The 5,000-nt window shown below is 41.9% G+C and overlaps 1 protein-coding gene across 1 annotated transcript in view; it reads left to right on the top strand.

The window, feature by feature from the left end:
* The window catches only part of syngap1a (synaptic Ras GTPase activating protein 1a), a 62,243-nt gene that overhangs the window by 46,905 nt on the left and 10,338 nt on the right, over positions 1–5,000 (top strand). The window lies entirely within an intron of this gene.

The raw sequence follows: 5,000 nt of genomic DNA on the forward strand, positions 1-5,000 counted from the left end.
CATGCAAATTGCTCCAAGAATGGCAATGCACCAATCAAGTAGTCAATATGGCATTTGATACCACGGCTTCAAATACTGGCCATCTGAGCGCAGCCTGCATAGCCATACAGCTTTCACTGGGACGACCACTGCTGTGGTCTGGGTGCCGCCATCACATTGGCGAGGTGCTACTCAGTCAAATAGTTAATGACCTCAGACTGGAGGTGTCACGCTCACCAGAGGTTCACTGTTCTCTCGTCTGAGGGATAATTGGCACCTATTGCCACATGATGACAATGCAATTTGGAGCAATTTGCAAGTTAGGTTGCCAATGATAGTTCCACAAGCTTCATCAGCCCCCTTTGTATATGCAGGCACACCAAGCAACTTCAGCTGTGTATTATCTCCAACAACAACTGTCAGGCGCTCTTCCTTCTGGCGCACATTGTCAAGTGTCTGCGTCAACTTGCTGTCCCAGTGCAGGGTGCACAAGGCAGGTGGTATCCACTGCTCATGGCATTCCTCACTGATGGTCTTCAGCACTTTACGGCGTGATCGATCTGCTGTGGCATAGGATGTGGAAACTTTTGACAAATCACCACCTGACTCTGAGATCAGGCCACATGTGAAAGCAGCTTGCTGCATAGGAGTCATCTTCAACCTTGTAGCCAGTGACACAAGATTTGGCCGGCTGAGGATGTCTGGTGGAATCAAGACTGTGGTGCCAGACCTGCTTTGTGTCCTGTAGACACCAGAGTAATATCCTTTCAGAAATTACTTGTGAGAGTTGCAAGTAAGAATTCAAAGTCCCTCCATGGCTGAAGATCAGCTCAACAGTTGTTCACCATGCCTAACAAACTCAGAGTCAAACACACTGTCAAACAAACAGGCCTTTATTTATTACAACATCATTCTATCCAAAACTGAAGATTTTTTTCCTTTTGCTTAGCCTGTGTGTCAGTGTGTGAATTTCCCAGTTTCTCGGAAGTACTTATATCTATTATTTTGGGGGGTACTGATGATTATAGTTAATTAGGAATCTGTTATTTTACATATGTCAAAGTGGTTTTATTTCATTTAAATATTTAGGTTAAAATATTTCAACAAAATCACAAAAACAGTCCAAGTTATTAGGTGGGAGGGTTTCGTTGAATTGGCAAAGACTGACGCAGTTAATCCACAGTTCCTTCATATCAGCTCATATTCCGTTGGACCTGTAAACCACCATGGATTGCAAAAATATTTTGCATGTGTTATTTGTACATGCAGTGGAACACTTTTATCACCCAGACAGATCAATAGGCTGAAAAAAGCGTTTTTTGATGCACCCTAATGTATGTGTAGAATGTGTCGGATTGTGGCTAGATTAGGCTTTGCAACTATGCTTCCCATTACCAAATTTGAACAAAAATGTGCATAGTAATAAACTAATATTTACTGGTCTGACCAAAGTACAGTAAGTTTAGCAGCAAAATATGTCTATAACTGGACATTCAAAATTGCGAACACAGAGAAAATCCATATTTTTATGTACAAAGTATGACAAGTGTAATTTTCCCAGTGATAATGAATTCTGTAGAATGCAATAGAAATTGATGGTAGTGGAAAATATTCATGAAACAAGATAACATTTGTGAATAGGCAACATAACCGTTACATCTGGAAGTAATCTACAAAAAATACTCTACCTGGAAAGGCTACTTCAGTATACTTCTTTGTGGTAAGCGCTCCCAGATCAAGGCATCATCAGGTACATAGACGACACACAGGCAGGTGTTTTTCAAAAAACCATAAAGAGCTCTTACTGTAGATCAAGGCATCTTCAACAGGTACGTAGATGACACAAAGGCAGCTGTTTGAGAAAAAAAAAACTTGTACACTTGTATGGGAAGGAACTCCCACATCAAGGCGCCATAAACAGCTAGGCTATATACCACACACAAAGGAATGGATGCAGTGCTTTTAGAGGCCACTTAAATACACTTGTATGGGGAAGCGCTTGTCAGATCAAGGCATCATCAACCGGTGCTACGTGGTGCATGAACACAAAGACAGACACTTTTAAAACTACTTCAGCGCAACACAGATCAAAGGCATAATCAACAGGTGCTGTAGCAGTGCTATCACATAACGTAGTATTATAGGGAGAGACACAAAGGATTTTCCAGAAACATGTCCAATAGACTTGCGTCAAAACCTTGCATAATAATAAACTAGGAACAGGGACCACAGATGTAAACTAGCTTCTAGCTAACTCTGGTAGTAGAATCTGTCTTGCACACGGTCCCTGTCAAATAAGCAAATAAACTAAACTAACAGCAAAAGTGTGCTGACCTTTCTTCTTTCTTTTATAATGATGTTTAAATCCAGCAGCTGTTTAATTGGATGTGCGTGCATTCCAAACACTACTAGTGATGGACAAACACATAATGGTGCAGCCCACTGACAAAATATACTATTGTTATTTCAACACTAAAGAGATTCGATCTTGTAGAGTGTACTCTAGAGAGTACTCTCTAAGTGTTGAATTAGCACTGCGGTTTTTTTTGTTTTTTTACTTTATGCTGTACACCATGTACAGTAACACTATTAACCCATTTTAGCCTGATGACTCATATATGTTGTAGGGGTCGACCGATACAGATTTTTTAATGGACGATGCGATACCGATTTTTTTTTCATCACCCTTGGCCGATACCCGATTTCCGATACCCGATATTTGGGGCTGACATGGGTTAAAAAACGGTTAAAAAATGACAAATATTCCAGGTCTCAAGTTAAAAATTGAGGTACAACTTGTAACATTTGAACACCCACTCTGACAATCAAGTAATGTCTAACAATCAAGTAATAAAAAAATTAAGTGTCTTGGTGCTTTTAAAAAAACCTGAATGACATAAAATAATAAATATTGCGTATCGGCCAAAACCACACGCGTATCGGCCAATACCGATACACTTAAAAAATGCACATATCGGCCCGATACCGATACCGATATATATATCGGTCTATCCTTAATATGTTGTTTGACCTTTGCTGCCAGGAGCGACTTAAAGGCCTACACTGCATTCAGGCTCTTGAGATTTTGGGTATGTTAAAGCTGAATGAACACATTCTAATGCTAGATGAGGGTCTTAGGGGTTTAAATGCAACTTATTTCATGTTTTTATGTGCATTCAAGGCATATTTAGAGATACATAGGTTTTTATAGGCTGGGGGAAACTCTCCCAACAAGGGCTTAGCCATTCAACAGGCATTTTTTGCAGGTGCTGTAGGTATCAAGGGGTTAATTGGTTCTACAGTGCACCGTGTGAGATTTATTTAACCGTGGAGCATTCTGAGGTATTGTGCACTGTCTTACATAATTAACAGCTATCGTGCATTGCTTGAATTTATTCACAGGTAATTGCGCTACCAAGCCTGCTATGCACTGCACATGTAGCACTCTATTACTACACAGAGATACTGTGCATCACGTACAGTACAATACAGGAGTATAGAATGATACCATTACCGTAGATCATGTTGGAGCTAATGGAAAGCCCCAGAGATTCTGAGATGGAGCTGCAATACATGTGCCTGAAGGGTTGCTCTCTGTAGATAAACACAAATAAGAGCCATCTTAGAGCTCCTTAAGACTAAGAACATCTTATAAAAGTGGTAGGACAAATGTACTTTGCATAAATGAAATTGGATACTGCTCACACTGTTCTAGCGAGTACATCTCTTGCATATTTAGTGACACCACATATAACAGACTAAAAGCAATTGCACTGGGGGAGCTAAGATGCTGTGCCATTACCCTGGGGACCTGGGTTCGAGTCCGACCTGAGGTAATTTCCTGATGCTTCCCCATCTCTCTCTCTCCCACTACGCTCCACTCATTTCCCACTCTCTCACTGTCATATCCTAAATAAAGGCATAAAGGCCCAATGGAAATATCTTTAAAAAAAAACAATTGCACTACTGATTTAGCCTGATTATCATCGACGTTCAAATCTCTTCGAGACTTGGACTATGGCTCAAATCACGCACTTATGTCAGTGCACTGACAGCCAGTGCACAGTGCACACAGTGCACTGAGGTCTTTAGTGCCTAGTGTCGCACTTAGTGCACTATGAGCACTATGCACTGTGCCCTTGCTGGAAGTGATGGCTGAGCATGGCATTAGCACGCCAAAATATGAGTTGGCTACTGTTTACAATGCACAGCGTCTGGTGCTTGTATTTCCATGTCCTTCACCTCAAAGGACAACAATCACTCATACAATACTTTGGTTGGCATGAAAAGGTTGGTGCCCCATCAACATTACTTACAGAATTAGGAGACTGTTGACCAAACTCTTCTACTGAACTGAATGCCACATTTCCTCTGTGTCATTGTCAACATGGCCGCCGTTTAGTGCGTGCAGTGTCCATCATTCAAGGGGTGCATCCCAATATGCGACCTTGCCTCCTCCACTTGTGCTTGTCTCCTCGTCCCACCTCCTGGCCCCTCCTCCGTGGAGAAAACGATAAAGTTTCCCAGCTGTCAGCCTCGCCACAACAACTTTTGAGGGACTGTTTTTCATTCACCATCCCAATTGCAAATGAGAAAAAGACTTTACAATTGAGCTTTTGCAAGATATTGAAATATAATGCTGTTGTCAGTGATGTCATCATGACGAGAAGCAAGTGGAGGAGGCAAGTGGAGGAGGCAAGGTCTCATATTAAAACGCACTCAAGCACTGCATTTTCCCGCCATTGTTAGGGGATCATCCTGGCACTTTCAGTGCACTGGCTCAAGTGAAATTTTCAGCGTGAGCGCCCTAGGCACTGAAAAACAGTGCCCGAAGTGCACAAGTGCGGCATTTGAGACACAGCCTTGGTCTGACCAAGACCATAACAATGAACATTTCCCAAACGGCATGGTTGACCCGCCTCCCTTGGTTTGCTTATGGTTGTTTGCTTACTGACAAAGTGGTAGGAGTCCCGTATTGTCGGGAACTCAGAAAGTATTTGCATTGCTCTTGACCTGACTAT

This window comes from Engraulis encrasicolus, chromosome 20 (assembly GCF_034702125.1).
Source record: "Engraulis encrasicolus isolate BLACKSEA-1 chromosome 20, IST_EnEncr_1.0, whole genome shotgun sequence".
Lineage (NCBI taxonomy): Eukaryota > Metazoa > Chordata > Actinopteri > Clupeiformes > Engraulidae > Engraulis > Engraulis encrasicolus.